The sequence below is a fragment of the Passer domesticus genome, chromosome 17 (genome assembly GCF_036417665.1).
Source record: "Passer domesticus isolate bPasDom1 chromosome 17, bPasDom1.hap1, whole genome shotgun sequence".
NCBI lineage: Eukaryota > Metazoa > Chordata > Aves > Passeriformes > Passeridae > Passer > Passer domesticus.
The window spans coordinates 4,955,276-4,971,869 of record NC_087490.1 but is presented as its reverse complement, the minus strand read 5'-3'; the positions used below and the strand labels follow the sequence as shown (position 1 = coordinate 4,971,869).

The 16,594-nt window shown below is 44.7% G+C and overlaps 1 long non-coding RNA gene across 1 annotated transcript in view; it reads left to right on the top strand.

Moving 5' to 3' along the window:
• Positions 1-763: 763 nt before the first annotated feature.
• Positions 764-16,594, top strand: part of LOC135282451 (uncharacterized) — a 146,832-nt gene continuing 131,001 nt past the window's right edge. Inside the window, exons 1-2 of the long non-coding RNA XR_010348611.1 lie at positions 764-940; positions 14,474-15,003. This is a non-coding gene — a long non-coding RNA (uncharacterized LOC135282451). The remainder of the gene's footprint in view (positions 941-14,473; positions 15,004-16,594) is intronic.

Here is a 16,594-nt window from a genome sequence, read left to right as displayed (position 1 = left end):
AATTGCTGTGCAGCCTTAATCTGGCCACAGCTGCTTGTACTACTGCAAGAGTAAATAAAATAATACTTAGCATGGATAAATATTTTATTTGCATGCTGGAGCATCTTAAAACTGTATTTTCCAGCCCACCCAAGGTGAAAATAAATACTGGGAAGCTGAAGTAAAGGAAAAAAGTGAATCACTGTCACAAACCATTTTAGCGCGGAGGCTAGAGGCTGCTCTCTGGCTTTTTTGGCAATCCTTCCTACCAGGGCACTGTAAGTCTGTTATTTCTTGTGGAGGATCCATGCTGCTGGGAAAAAAAAAAAAAGAGGACTAACTTTGGGTAGAACAGCTACTTTCTATGATTTTGTTTCAGGATTAAAGTGGGCAACTTTCTTCTGATAACTGATAATAATTTTGGCTATAACTACAATGCTAGATCAAATGACAGAAATGGCAAGTGGAGTTCTTCAGTGGCTTGACTGGAATGAACTCAAATGTTAACTTCACAAGTATTCAGCTTACAGGCTTCAAAGAGAAACACTTTATCCTTACTCTATATTTATTTTATTTATTTTTTTCCCCCTTTTTTTTTCTTTTATTTTTTTTTTTGCATTTAGCGAAAACGGCTGTTGGAGAAGCAAGGCTTGAGGGAGGATTGCAGTTGGCAAGGATGAAGGAAACAAACAGCACTCTCCTGATGCCTGTAGCACCTGCTTTCCCCAGGGGCAGAGCATTATGTTAAATTAGAGCTCACAGCTGCACAGGGCCAGGAGCAAGAGGTAGCTCATGCTGTGTCCTGGGTGAGATGCTCTTGCTGTGGCCTGGAGCTGCTCTGAGAGCAGCTCCAGCATGTGGTAAAGGGCTTCTGTACCATCCTGATTTCCAGGCATTTACTAATCCCTGGAAATGCAGAAAAGCTTTTTTCTAGGCTGCAGGAGGCTTCTGTGATGGGGAGGTGAGTGCCAGGATTCAGTACTAGCCAAAGTTACCTTTCAGGAGCACTCTCCAACAGGCTGTTGGGGTTCTTGGAATAGCTCTTGTGCATCACAGAGAAAAACAAGATCCCCTCACACAGGAGGACTCTCCACGGTGCTGTTATCCAAAGGGCTGGATCCAGAAGGAGCTGCTGGTGTTTGGTTAATGCACCTTCAAGCTACTAACACCTCCCCTGTAATCTTGATTCAAGGGGACTGCATTTGGGCCCTTCCTCTTTGAGTGTGATGGAAAATTCTCCAGTGCCTGACTGGAGAGGTTCAGTGGAGCAGCTCTGCAATGGCCAGAGTCTCTGTTTGTCATGCAAGCAAAATTCAGATTCAGTAGCTGGAATGTTATGAGGTGATGTAACTGCTCAAACTTATGGCTCAGGGGTAGTAATCTAAGGATGAGCTAATTAACTGTGCCATGCAGCTGAGGTACTCCTTTAAAAATCTTCCTTGAACTCGAGTAATGCACACTGACAACCTTGCAGCTCTTTTAAAAGGAATCTTCCTTTGGACCATGAGTAGATGTTGTACAAGGAAGAATCTCCCAATACACGGGGTTTGTAAGATGCTAGTGGTCTGTGGGCGTCATCCATATCTAACTGCGGGATGGAGTTGTGCTCAGTGTGACAAACTTGCTGGGAGAAGCTGGAGTAGAGGAGTGGGAGTCCCAGGGCGGAGATGCTGCTAACACCCAGCAATAACCGGTTACCCTGCTTGGCAACCCCCATGCTGGTCTAGGTAAATGGAAATGACTTCATTATTTGTTTGTCCCTTGTCCTAGTGCCTTTTATTTTTAAGCCTGCATAACGCAAACCACAGCCCCTGGGGAACTTAACGAGGGTCTAAGTGGCACCACCGTTCCCTGCTAACAATGGGCTTTTGTTGTTCACACTTTCCCTATCAGAGTGTCCCGGAGGAACGTCCTTGCTTAGGAGACTATATTGTGATGTTATGACCTCAGAGAGGGGTGGGAGAGGAAGGGAGGGTTCAGGTGTATCTTTAACTTACTTGAATAACTTTCTTCTAGTTGTGTTTTCTTCCCACCAGGATCTTTAATGACTGCTCCGAGGGGGCTGGCTCTGAGCTATAAATACAGGCGCGTTATCACCCGGCTGTATTGTGTGCGAGTGCTAATTTCTGTGCTGGGCTTGAACTTGTTGACTTCTGCGGTCGCTGTCAGGAAATGTTGGGTGGGAAAGGATTAAAGAGCCTATTGATGTGACTCGGAATCTCGGGCCAGGAAGGCTGCTTGTATCATCTTAGATCTAGGGACGGTGGTGTTGATACCCAGCCTGGGCTTTTTTTATAGAGTCGCTTTAGTCAGCTCCCTGTTCCTCCCTCCCACCTCCCCCATGGCGAGCACACTGACTCCGGCACTCCAGGCTGGAGTCTCCAAGGAGGAAGTAGACCCTGTAGGCGAATTTCCTGGTATTATGCCATTTTAACAACCTCTCTCTTGATTTAGGTGTTGCAGGCTGGCTAAGAATATTCCTTGACACTTGAAAGGGACCTTTATTGTTTTCTTAATTTGTGAAGAATTACCTTTTTTTTTTTTTTTTTTTTGTCTCTCCAAACTTTTCTTTGTAGGGTCAGACTGGAGCCATGTTATTGTTGTTAAATTTAGATCTGAGACTATATTAAGTCCTCTGGCAGTCTGCCCCAGCGCTTTCACTTCTTAAAACAGGAAGGCAGGCCTTGGCCTACTTGTGCTCATGTACTTAAAAAGGGTGAGAAGACAACTTTTTACACTGCTGGGAAATAAATATAAAAGTGCACTGTGTATACACAACCACTGTCCTGCTGGAGCCAGGAGACAATTTCAAAGGTTAAAACTCTTTAGGCCTCATGTTCTTGAACAGCAATTAGGTACATAGTGCCTTTTTGGAAAGTTCATCCCCAAAACAATTCTGGCACGTGAAAAAGTCTTGTTCTGTGTGGTGTGGAGGGGAGCAGATCCAGCAGTGTTGGCTGTTGGGATGTGATGGAGAGAAGCATTGGTGCAGCAGGGTTGGTTCCCAGGGCTTGCAGCTCCTGCCTGCATCTGGGGAAGAGCTCTTCCAAAGCCTTGTGCAGGGTCTCATTGGAAAGGTTGGTGCCTAAAATGTAACCTCCTAAATTATGTTTGTGCATCTCAGAGAAGGAAACCTGGCTTCTAAGATTCCCAAGATTCCTGTAGAAGGCAGAGAAGGGGAATGCTCAACACTTCAGGAATAATGACTCACTGAGATTGTGAAGTCTGGCATCTGGGTTTGGAAACTGCCTCTTAGCATTCAGTGTGAAAACAGATTAGAATATCTGTCTGTATTTGTAAAGAGCAATGTGAAATATTAGTCCCAAAACAAAAAAATATTGGAAAGGGAGAAAGCATGACTACATTAATAACTTTAAATTTTCCTGTTTAATTGTAACCTTTCTCAGCATTTTTGAACACACTTGATTGACTCCTGCTTTTTATAGGGATGGCCCAGTCAGAAGGAAAGGAAATATTGCAGCACCTGCAGTTTGTTCTTTTAACAAACTGTGGCTGAATGCACACAGATGGCCCCATGGGCTGGAGGGCTATACTCCCCTCAAGTTTTGACTCCTTCCCTGTGCCATTTCTGTAGCTAATCCTTCCTATCAGCAGACAGCTAGGAGCCAGCAGCCCATTGAAAAGGGAACCAGACTGAGGACAGGCTGCTGAGAGGAGTAGAAAAACTGTTCCTTTGAGGACTCTATAGATTTTATTTTTTTTTCCTGTGTAAAAGCATTCTTATTCTGATATATATGATGGGGGTAGGGGGCCACAAACTGCGATAAAAATACCTCTGAGCTTCACCAAGGCTCTTTCTACCTTTTCATAATTCAGGAGTCTGTCAATCAGAGCCCCAAAGGAGAGGAGGATGTGTGAGGCTGTGTGAGGGCTGGGGCAGCAGAGACAGCAAATACCACTGTCCTCCAGACTGCTGCCACTTCTGATTCTCAGGATATCACTGCAAATGGATAGGCAAGAGCAAGTGACCCCCGCTGTGGGAATTACAATACATTCTTGAATTCATGGTGGATGCAGGCTGCTCTCACCTGCAAGGGTTCAGGTGCTGCCTGTGGGTCCCAGTTCAATGCAGGGGCTGGGCACTGTGTGTTCAGTGACACACTTGTGCATGTGCAGGGCTGAATAAATTGCTTTATCATCACAGGAGAGCTCAGCATGAGCTCTTACAGCACATGGAAAAACTTGCTCAGATAAGGATTGTCCTTTACTATCTTTTACTATCTTTGAAGCTGGCTGCACAAAACTGAAATTGAAAGCTCTTGGGCCCCACCTTTTTAACAGTATCTCAGCTCTTCCAGTTTTATGTCAGGTGAAACACAGAAGAGGAAGAATTCCTGAAGTGGGCAGTCAGTTCAGGCAAGGGATGTTTAAGCAGGCCAAGGCTTAGTAAGAAGGCAGCAAGGTCTGGAGGATTGCTGGAATTTTGCAATAATAATGAAACTTTGAAGGTAAAGTAGCTCAAGGCTTGGGCTGAAATACCATTCCTTCTTTCTACAAAGGCTTATAGCAAGGGGTAATGTGGAAAGATGATTTTAAATTTATAATCTCCCATTTTCCAAAGGAAAACCTTATCATGTTGCTCAATCTGATTGGTTTTTGTTTTTGTGTGAGTGTTGTTTTTGCTCCTTCAAATCAACGCATCATTCCTTAGTTTCAAGCAATTCTTCACCGAAAAAGAAAACCTCAGTGCCAGAGCTGAGAGTTTTTTCCTTGGGACCAGTCCTGCCTGCTCTTATCTTCTGGCTCCTTCAGCAGGGCTAACAATAAGCCAGGACTCAGAATTCTTTCTTTGCACAATCTCCCTGACAAACACTTAGATGAGCAACAACAAAACCTGAAAGAGTGTAAAAGGCTCAGGCTTTCTGATCCTCTGAATCTTCAGAGATAAATTCAGGATTGTTTTAGCTGGGCTAATTTTGGAATTGTATTACTCAGGGAGGCTGCAGTGGGAGGTGACTGGGTGGAAAGGTTATTTCTGTTTGTCACAGGATCTAAATTCCCCAGATCTATTTTCTAGGGATTTTCCTTCTTTATCTTGTGTTTCTTCTGGCCCTAAATTCCCCTACTGCCTAACTGGCTGCTGCCTTCTGTCTCAGCACCATGGGATGCTCTGGAATGACATGCAGCCTGTGTTACTGTCATTATCTTGGCCTGAAGCCTGCAAGCTTGTGAGGCAGAGCAGTCAGTTATTTAGTGCCTTCCTTCCAGAGACAGGAGATCTGGAATCTGATCAGTCTTTTCTGGTACCTCTTGGATCCTCTTAATGTGGTGCTTTCTTGTTTGCCCCATGGCCTGTTCCTGTGTTGTCCCAGCACGCAGCACACTCATCCCAGCACCAGTGTCTCTCCCCCTGTATATGGCTCTTGAACCCCAGTTTTTGCCTCTCAGTTCCTTTGCTGTTTGTGTGTCACTCCCCTGACAGGGCCATGGCACTTTGCTGCAGTTTGCAGAGCAAGGTGTTGCAATTTCGTGATTGTGTTGGTGTCCAAACAAACTATAAATTAATTGCTTTTGGAGCCAGGCCTGTGGATGTTGCCTGAGCAAATAGGCTCTGACTCCGTCTGCTGGAGCACACCTGTCTCCTCAAACACAGGGGTTTGCTCTCTGTGGAGCCCTGGTGCCTCATCCGTGTCCCTTCCCCGGAAGAGCCAGGTGTCTCCTGGCTGCAGAGCCTTTCCAGCCCCGCTGCATCCCTGGGCAGGCACCGGCCCGTTATCAGCCCGGCCCGTTCCGCAGAGGAAGGAAGGTAGAGTCACAGATACTGAGACACGGGAGAAAAGCCCAGATCAGTGGACAAGATGTCTGAGGCATATGATGCTTATCTGCTGCAGTGGGTGGAGGAGGAAAGGGCATCCCTTATCTCTTCTCTAGTTCCCAGCCCGCTCTGGCTGCTTAAGGAGGCTCACTGGAGTCTTCCCACATTCCTGTACCTTCGGGTTCCTGCTGGACAGGAAACGGCCGCTGCTCCAACACCCATTACATCTCAGCTGGTAGTGTCATTTACAGTCGGATTCCCAGGATCCCAAAGGGTTTGGGGTGGAGTGGGTGGGAGTGGGGTGGAGGGGCCGCTTGGTCAGTGAAAATACCTCCCTGGGAAAACAACAAAAACATTGAAACTTGCCTAATTTCTTGAGCAGTTGGTGAAGCTGGCCTGTGATACTGAGGCACTTCAGGAAAATCAAACTGACCCTTTGGAAAGAATTGGAAAGTTACAATGCGTGTCAGGCTTAAATAGTACAAAAAGGTAATCACTGTTCAACATTACAGGATGGGGCTGATCATTCTATTATTATTTTATATGTGAAAGAAATCTGGAAATACAGCATTCATAATGGAGATTTCTATTTGTCCAGATGTTCCTGTGCAGCTGTTTGAGTATAGGAAGATATCGAGAGCTGCAAAATTAATGAAAACAGACATAGAGGTGCTACTTGCAGTGAGAGAACCCAACATGGCTTGTGGTCTCTGACCACAACTCCTGACCTTAAAGGGACCTTAAAGCTCATCCCATTCCAGCCCCCTGCCATGGCAGAGACACCTTCCAGCACCCCAGGTTGCTCCAAGCCCTGTACAACCTGGCTTTGAGCACTTCCAGGGATGGGGAAGCCACAGCTTGTCTGTGCCAGGGTTTATTCTCCCTGTCTCTTGGTTTGTATGTGTGCGTGTGTTCAGTCTGATTTGGCAGAGCCAGGATGTGATAACTTGTGTTGTGACATAATTATCATATATTTAAAATTTCATTTCTTTTGAATCAGTTCTGGAGGACTTAATAGATAAAGATATTTCTACAACTTGTGCAGTGCTACCTTCTGCCTGCTGCCATCCAAACCTGTTAGAGGTAGATCTATCATCAACGCAGTACTAGTGCACAGCTACAATCCCACTGAGGTATTTAATCTGGGATGAATGTGGGGAACAGGCTGTCCAGATCTATCTCCACTGTGATCTTCAACAAATCTCCCATTGTTGTTTCTCTGTTTCCATTGCTATCCTTTGCACCTCACAGTGGGCTTGTGGAAGACCCAGAATTTTGTTTGGAACTCTACCCTTGTTATGAAACAGCTCCCTTGTAGTTGCCATTTAGATGAATAAAAAATTCTAAACAAAAGATGTGGAGGGAAACAGATACAAATCCTGTGAACATCTGTAATTGGATGCCTGGTTCTGCCTGTATCAGGGAAAACCCATCTCTGTGAGGGAGATTGGCATCTCTGTGTTGTTCATCCTGCACGTGGATATAATTAACATTCTATTACACCAATGCCCTCTGGGTGACCTTGGTGAGGTTCCAGTGCTGGACTCGCCTGTCTATTGTCTGACACTGGTTTACATCTTCAAATACGTCCTTCCTTCCTGTGCTCAGGAGAAACTACTGGGGCCAAGTGTGTGGCTACTCCTGTCTCATTGGCATCTTGGTCTTTGTGGAAATTCCAAAATGACACGGAATTCATTTTCCAGGCCCATTTTCCTACATTAGTTCCTCAATATCTTTAAATTGGTGACCTCTCTCACACCTACCTTCTGTCACATCCAGTACTTGATTCACACCTTGTCATGTTGACTCTGGCCAACATGATTTTGGCTAGACTCTTACTTCTCCCAATGTTGGGTAAGCCTGGATTCAGGTCTGTAGGGAAGGTATCAAAAGCTCCTCCAACAGAGGTGATGTGAAAAACCCAGTCAGTGCAGTTGGCAGTGTGTGTGTGTAAATGGAGAGAGCTCTTTGGATGAACATCTTTTCCACTGTCTTTTGTGCTTAAGTGTTCTCTTTCTTTAGAGGGGATTGCCAGGTGAAGATGGCAAAGAAGTGGGAGTATAAAAAAAAAACCAAAATCCTGCCTTCATTTATGTCCCTGTTCATGACTTAATGTTGTTACCTGGATATTGCAGACTGCAGTCAGGGCCTGCCATTGGGGTATTGGAAGTACCAGACCCATTGACAAAAAATAGAACTCTATTAAAATCACCCTCAAAGAAAAATTAATCTCATTCAAAATGAACATTTTTTCTGGAAGGTATCTCCCTCCTTCAAAAATCCTTGTCTCTGTTGAAAAGCAATTTTTAAAGCATGGAGTAAAATCTTTGAGCTTTGAGTTTGGGGTTTCCCACTCCCCAGTTAAACACACTGTGTAGCTTTTGTGATGTGTGTTATTTTTGCAGCTTTCTCCCCAGGGAAGTGCATTTCTTCTGGATGGTGACTTTGCTCTCCGTTGTAGCTGTAGCACATGAGGTTTGTGGAGTGGTTAGCCCAGTGGTTCTGCTGCTGTGTCTGTGTTCAGATAACCATTTTCCTGTGACATCTGTTCCTGGTGCTGCCCCACCCTGTGCATTCTCCGTGTCCCTGTGCCCCTGGAGCAGCCCTTGGCTCCACAGGTCTTTCCCTGAGCCCGTGGATGAACAGCTCTACTTCACAGCTCCTCTGATGAGGGCAAACTGTGCTCTGGTCTTTCCAAGTGAGGCAACAGTACAATTCCCTTTTTTCCCTTGCTGCTTGTTTGCATGAAAGAAGAGGAATTGAGTGTTTTGGGGGTCCTGTACTTCCCTGTTCAAACAGGCATTAGATGGGCACAATTTGGGAATTGCTGTTGGAGGCAGGAATAGAGTCCCCTGCCTGGCTCAGGGTAATTACTACTGTACTTTGGGCTGGACTGAATGAATGGGTTGCATAAACACCCCTCTGAACCACTCACTTGTCACTCCTATGGCTTTTTCATTTTAGAGACCCAACATTTCATTCTAATTGACAAAATTTCAATGGCAAACTCCAAACCAGAAGCAAAGCATTCAAAGCAGGGAAAATGCAGGAGGCTCTGGAGGTCATTCATATATCAGAGGGTCTGGACATCATTCATCTGGAAAGAATTCAAAATTTGCCATATGTTTCCTTTGTAAAATGTTTGTAATGATATAACACAAATATATAAATATTGGAAAATTGGCCATTTTCCATGGTATTTAAAATATATTACGTTGTACCATATAAGCTAAATTGTAAAGAAACTGGTCAATTTTCTAAATTATTTCTAAATCTTCAGTGCATTTTGATATATACATACCATAGTGTGTCTAATAAATATATATTTATGCTAGATAGTTAGGGAAATGCATACCCTTAAATGTGTGTATGTCTTATATATGTGTGTATATAAGTGGAATATATATAGTTTTTTCTTTTGAGTTCCTGTTGAAGGTCAACACACAGCTGACCTTCCAGATGCATGCCAGAAATCCAGGGTTGTTCAGCCCTAAATGATGATATTAATAATGTAAGTAAAAAAAACCCCATAATTTTAAAATCAAGAGTCATTGCTGATACGGTTGGAAGCAGCAGAGCTCTGCTTGTGTATGTCCTGGGCCATGAGGCTTGTCACTTCCCAGCTTTTTCAATATGATTTCTGAAGGTTTAGCAAGTAGAATATCAGTCTTCAGGCATTTGGAGACTCATCTGTGAAAGTAAAGTGTTCAAGTTTTGCCTCCAAATTGTGTTTTCCTTTTGTGCCTCTGCCCCTTGGCCAGCCCTCTGGTTCTAAGGAGACTTCAAGTGGATTTCTGAATAACTCCAACAGTAGGAAACTGCTATTCAGAGAGAGAGGTCTGAGCAAAGGCTGATACAGGCAAGGTGGTGCTGGGATAAAGGGAAAGACTTTCTTCTCCAAAACATGGACTGAGGTAACTCAGAAGGAGGAGATGGCAGGCTGATCCCATCCTGCCAACATAAGTGCTTTTCAGAACTAGATTAGTTTTAATCTAAGGTGTTAGAAGGGGGATTAGAATTAGCCTTTAACTTGGTGGGTGTAGATTTTTCACACTGGGAATTTATGTAGAACCCTTTGTATTTATTGGGCAAAGCATTTTGAGTTTTGCTGAATTACTTTTCTGGGGAAAAAATGAATTCAGCACAACCCCAGAAGAAGCAATTGGGCACTGACCAGGCTCCCCGGGGTATGGTCATGGCTCCAAGGCTGCCAGAGCTCCAGGAATATTTGGACAATGCTCTCAGGGACAGGGTATGATTGTTGGATGTCTGTTTGCAGGGCCAGGGGTTGGACTGGATGATCCTTGTGTTCAGGATATTCCACAATTCTATAACAAATTGCCAAGTTGCAATATCCACCCTTGCTTCACCGTGTCTGTGAGTGCAGACATGTACTGGAAGGAAGGGAAACGTGGGAGATATTTTACACTTGTGGAAAGGAGGTGGTGAGTGTGAGTGAGTGTGGCTATACGGATGGACCTCTTGTAATTTTGATGGGCAAAGGGTCTTCTGTTAAACTTCAAGGGGAGTTCCAGACACTGATCGAGGACAGGCTGTGTCTCTAAATTTCCCTTCTGACCTGTTCCTCCCGACTCGTTAATCCATGGTAATTTAAATTTATGTCCTGTGCCTTCAAAAATGATTTTCAGCCCCTGTTCTTTGGGCATCTTTTGCTGTCTGCCATATGAAATGTTCCAGCTTGATTTCATTTGGTGGAACATTCCTTTTCCTGTTCCACCCTCTCTCCCTGGCAAGTGACCTGCCCCAGCAGCACAGGCAGCAGCACGTTTTTACGTGTCTGCTGTTCTCTCCCTGCCTGGGAGAAGCTGGGGAGCTGCAGATCCGTGGCACTGCTCCGGTAGCGTATTGGCAGGCACATGAAGCAGATTCTCCAGTCACCCTTAACGCCAACAATGAGATTTATTATCTCCATTGCTCTTAGGGAAATTAGCCCAGGGAATTAATTTATGGTGTTTTGAAATGCTGTTGTCTTATCGAGTGACTGCTTGCTTATAGCCAAACTCCCTGTTACCTTTGGTCACAGAGATTGCGTGTTTAATGTGAGCTTTAACGGGGGCAATTAAAAGGGCACAAGTGAACACAGTCACACTCCGGGCCGTTTATGGCATTTGATCCTTGTACAGCAGGAATGACCCCTTCCAGCTCACCTTCTCTCTCAACATTGTATCTGGGAAGGGAGATAAATTCACAGTTAATAAAGATAAGGCTGGAAAACTCCCTTTGTGAACTTGTGAATAGCTCACAAGTTGCAGTTCAGTTTGTAACAGCAGGATGCAGCAGTATCTTGTAATTGCATGAGCCAGAAGGAACCACTGCTGAGGGAACAGGAATTGGGAAATGAGAATACCTTGCTTTCACTGTACTGGACAGCAAGACTTCAAGGGTTAAAATCCCCTGCATTAGCATACTATTGATTAAGTCCTTTCATTTCCCATGGTACACACTGCAATCTTTTGTGATTCTTCAGCATTTCTAGAGTAATGGTGCTCTTGGCAGGGATGGCTCTTGTGGGTACAGTGCTTATCCAAGCATCCACAATGGTGTTGAAGATGGAGTGGTGACTCTTGCCCTTCTGTCTCCTACATTATTTATATTTGTATTATCATTAATTAATGATTTATGGAGCCCATTTTGCAAACTATGAGCCCATTTAGGGCAGTATAAAGCAGTGTGGATGTAAAACATGCACACACACAGGTGCTTGCCCTGTGCATAGAGGCAGCCACCTTTGGGATGGAAACTGGCAAGAGGTACAAAAATGCACAAAAACTATTTAGCCAGAGGGCAGAACCCTGTATCCCAAGAGCTGGAGAAGGATAACTAGAATGTAATTATTCTGAATTGTGTTTCAACATCATCTTCTCTTGCAAGTTGCTTGATTTAGTTTGAGTCCATCTCTTTGCTGCACAAAGTAGCACAACTTCAAGTGGATATTCCCCTTGAGGGAGTTCCATCTCCAGTACCTGGCCAGGATGTTGAGAGGGTTATTTTATCATGGTAATGGAGATATAGGTGCAAGATACAGTGCTTTTCTCCTATGAAATTAGACACCCCCAGTTAAACAGCTGTCTTGGGTTTTGTATCAAACCACACATCTAGGGGTCCCCAGAGGGCTTGTTTTCCCACAGTTCCTGCAATGTCTCTCAGTGTTTTTTCTCCTTTCATCCCAACTCACATGTACAGTTCTTTGGTTGGAAAGGTGCTCCAGCAGCTCCTCTTGAACTTCCATTTTCTTTTGATCATGGCTGCTTGGCTCTGTTTCACATGCCAAGTCTGTCTTTTTGAGGATTTTGTGTTACCTATCACTATCATGTGATGGCATTAAAGTTAGACATCCAATCCAGCTGATGCTCAAAACGTATGGTGTGAGAAACTCTGAGGAGGTCAAGTGACTGTGGTCACTTGTTCTTCATCCAAACAGGTTGTATCTGTGTCATTTTGGAGCTGGACAAAATGTCCTGGGCAGTCTTTTTGCCGTAAACATAAACATTGAGGTCGTCATGTATTGGGTATAAGGATAAACATCCTCACTTGTATTTAAAAGTCCATCTTCCTCTCTCAATCAGATAGTGGAGTGACAATTGTGTGTGGGGGGGTTTTTGTTTATTTTTGTTTTTGTGGTGTGCAGCACTCGTACGAGCTTGGCTCGAGATGGAATATCTCAATCACTGGCATATCACACACAGGTTACATCAGTGCAGCTGAAAGCTCTCTCTGTAGTTATGCCACACAGGTTTGCCTCCATGCCCATAAAACCACATCCACCAGGGACCTCATCAATGCAAATACACTCAAGAGCAGCTAATGAGGATTTTAATTTAGCTTTAAATGCCTTTGGTGCTGGGTAGGCCTTTACAGCACCAGGCGGGGAAATCTCCGAAGCTCTGGTGGCTTTCACCATAAATGTCACTGCACTGTATTTATTGTTTGTTTTAGCTGCGTTTCTAATGACCAAAAAGCTCATTTCTCAGATTACACCAATGCTGTGTGTTACTTCCCAGCACCTTGGTTTGTTTAAACACAGTGCAAAATGCAGGAGTTGTCCAGAAATAATTTTCCCTTATGGGACCAAACGTGTGAGTGGGGGAGAACTGACAAAACATCTCCGGAAAGACTCCGAGGGAGAACCTGGGAAGGTCCTGACTTCACTGGTGACAGGGTTTTATGGAGGTGTGTGCTGAGGTGTTACAGATACTTGTGATCCTCTATCAGCATGGATCCTTGGAAGGACTTTCCCCAGGGTTACTCGATAAAGAACATTTTGCCGTATGTAGTTGAGCCAAACTTGTAAGATTAAGGTTTGTCTTGCCAATGTTTTATAACTGCCCAGACGTTTGCAGGCAACGATTACTTATTAATGCTGCTGTTATATTGAGTGTCACCTTTCCTTCTAATTCCTTCAATCCTCAGTGAGTCATTATAGACTTCAGAGCTGACTTCAACCTTTCTCGAGGCCTGTGTTTGCCAGACCCTATCAATGGGAGATTTATTGCCCTGAGGTGGTATTTTCCAGCCTTGGTCCAGAACCGGTCTCGTTTACGACAGGGTAGGGGCAGAGTTTTCAGAGGCTCACAGTCTTGGTGCTTGTTTGAGGCTTGAGACACCTGTCTTAGGGTGTTACATGCTCCCACTATGAGGTAGTTCTGGTGCTGCTCCTCCTCCTCTTCTTTTTCCCTTTATTTTTTTTGGTTTTCTCTCACCTGACACTTTCTCTCACAAACTTTCAGGAGTCCCTTTTGCACCATCTTTTCCAGCTGATCTCCTACCCTTGGAGCGCCTGGAAATTCCAGCTTTTCTTCACCTTTTCTGCCTCTGCAGTTGACTCCTTCCACAGCCTCTCTCTTTTCATTTTCCTTACAGTCCCAAATTTTTGTAACCCCATTTGTCTTGCACAGAAAATTTATGTCTGGTCATATTCTGGGAGCTAGCAAAAAACCAATCTGAGTCGCCAGCTGGCTATGATTTAAGGGCATAATATCTTATGTGATAGATAACTTCTTTAAATCCAGGGGAGAAAACCAAGACCCCCAAATCCCTTTTACCCAGACACTGAGATGCTGGGCTGTACCATCCCATGTCAGTGCTCAGTCCCACAGTAGGAGGACACAAAATATTGGGCAAAGGGACCTGATGAACTGCTGGAATAACAGTTCTTTACTGTATTTCTCCAACTGGTTTAGGATTTGTAGTGCAAGCTTCTAGGAGTCTGTTTGCACAGCTGGAAACCTGCTGTAGCCAGCATGATTCCTCCATTTATAATGTCCTACTGCCTGACATGTTTGGTAACTTCGGTGAGGTGCCTCTCAGATCTCACACCAGGGCCTGGCCTTGCTGTCAAAACCACACCATCCCCTCAGCTCTGTGGCCAGCCTCAGCAGAGACCAAGGATTAGCTCGGCACAAGCTTGAAGTACAGACAAAACGAGGTGAAAATCCTCCTTCTGGCTTTTCTTAATAGAGTTTGCAACACCTGCCTTCCCCAGGTGACAGGATTAAGTGTTCAGTAAACATGAGAAATATCCTTCCGTGTATACATTCAGGCACTATTAAAAGCCCACGACTATGAGCCTGTGCTCCAAATCCCAGCTTTCTCAGCAGTTTAAGGCCTGGCTCCTACACCCGAGACACTTCACTGCTTGACAGCTGTTCTGTGGCCTATATACAAAACGAGTCTGAAATCTCAATTTGATCATTCCAGGACTTGCAAGTGCATCACAGAATCACTCTCACAGCTTGACAGCCTGGAAGGACATGCTGTAGATCTGGAGTTGGATGAATTCCTCTTGGAGTTTTGGAAGCAGGCCTGCAACGCCAGGGAGAACCAGAGACTTGGCAGGGAAAGCTTTCCCTTTCCAGGCGTGTATGTTGTGTTTGAAGCCTGAAATGAAAGCAAGTTTTTCCAGCCCTTTAAAACTTGAAGAAATCTGTCCCTCTGACCCACCTTCTACCATGAAATAGTTTCCTTCCTAACACCTGTTGGAGGCTGACGCAGAAGTCTCTGTGTTGGCCTGTCCAGGGAGACACGGTGAGCTGGCAGGAGCCACCCCACAATACCTCAGCAGTTAACACTTCAGCTCACAGTGAAAGCAGCTGCTTTGCTCCACGCCTCATAAAGCCCTGAACAAACTTTTACACATTTGTGCTGAGAGAAGGGATAGATACTCCTTATCCGCTTCCCCGCCAGCGCGCAGCACAGCCCGGCAATTCTGGCGGGGCCGTGGTTATCAGGTGAGCAATGAGGAGGAGTGTGAGTGGAGATAGGGGCTGGGCTGGGCACTGTGGCAATGAGCAGGTTATTGCAGCCCTGCTGGCGCCGGCGGGACTGGCGCGGGTGGCTCGGTGGCCTGCGAGGGAGGGCCGTGCTCAGATGGCTCCTCACCCGCTCAGTGATGAGTAAACACCCAACGTGACATCCGGAGCCAGCCCTTGCTGTCACCTACCCTCCTTTATGGGGGAAGGTGAACTTTCGCCTTGCCTCCGTTTGCCAGGTCTCCCTTTTGTATTTGCCCTGTCAAAACCAAAGCAAGGGAAGAGCTGTTCAGAAGTGTTCCTCTTCACAGCCTGCGCGTCCTCCCCAAAATATTTCCCATGGTGGTTTTCATGCAGTTCAGGAGCATCTGTCTGTGTTCTGGTTTTTCAAGCCCTGTGCAGAAATTCACTGTCCTGCTCACAAAACTCCTCTGAAAACCAGAACCTATGCTGCCAGATTTGTCAAGGGAGACAATTCTGCTTCATGTCTGAGGTTGTCTTTGCCAATCCAGCTGTTCAAACTGTGCTTCTAAGTTAAGTCAAGTATCTTGCTGCACAGTAATCATGGGGGCATGAGAAACAAGGGGCTGTAATATATCAAGTTGTTGTGTTCCATTTTTTTCATGTGTCATGATATAGAGAGGTGCAGAGGGTTAATGACACATCTGGAAGCAGAATTGGGTGGTTTGATCTTGTGGAAATATATCTAAAGATCATCATTAGATGACTGAATTCTCAGTTTCTTTAACAACCTTTTCTTGAAAGTCATCTCTCTTCAATTAAAACACCACACTTTAGATTTTTAATGCTAATTAAAGATGTCACTTTTACAGTTTCAGGAACCATCTTTTAATACTGTCAACTGTTACATGTTTAGAGTTAAGTTTACAGAGAAAATTGACATAAAGAAGGAATTGTCCTTAGAAAGGAATGAAGAATTTCATAGCAGTGATGAAGTGAGAGATGCTCAGATAGAAGGGCCATGGGGGTATGATCCAAACCCCTGGAAGTGCAAAACCTTCTTGGGCAATCTGGGAAAGCTTGACTCTCATTCTGACCAGTTATCAGAGCATTTCTTCATCCCAGGGGTGTTACTGTGTGACAATACTGTAGGAGATAGAAATCACAGATGATTCAAAAGGAAAAGCAATGCTTAACTCAGACACCAATTGCCCTTCCTCTTGTCATAGGAAGCGCTTTACTAAATGGAGTTTCTAAATATACTTTCTGATTTCTCTGTAGGCTCTAGATAATCTTTGTTCTTAGGAATTCTGAATAGATCTGAGATACAGAGTTCTGACAATCTTCAGTAGCTAGCAATGCTCCATTAGCTAATTGCTCAGTGACAGTGACCTTTCTGGGTAAGTCCACATGACAACCACATAAATGCCACCCTACTGCTTCCTGATTAACTTTATAAACCATTTGCTGTATAGCTTTAGTCCTCAGCTAACAGCACCTTTGGCTTCATGTGACTTTGAGTGTCAGGGCCAGTCCAGGAGATAGGCTTTGCTTGTTTGGAGTCCACAGGGAAGGTCAGCCTCCTTTACAGGAAATACCTGAGGAATTT